Genomic DNA, 235 nt, shown 5'->3' with positions numbered 1-235 from the left:
GAGGATATGTTAATGAGAAAATTGATAAATTTGGTAAATGGATATATGACTCGAATGCATTTTTATTTTCATTAGAATCAAAAGAATGAAAAGAATGAAGAAATTTGATATTATAGAACCAGAATATGCATTTTATTTATTTTATCAATTAGGTGATAGTTTATTTGTATTTGGAAGTGGATTAGGTGATATTTACGCTTGTAAAGAAAATGATAAAACATTATCATATTGTAGT

Source organism: Entamoeba nuttalli, assembly GCF_000257125.1.
Source record: "Entamoeba nuttalli P19 unplaced genomic scaffold asmbl_9294, whole genome shotgun sequence".
Taxonomy (NCBI): Eukaryota; Evosea; order Mastigamoebida; family Endamoebidae; genus Entamoeba; species Entamoeba nuttalli.
The sequence above is the reverse complement of the archived record's forward strand: the minus strand, read 5'-3'. Positions refer to the sequence as shown.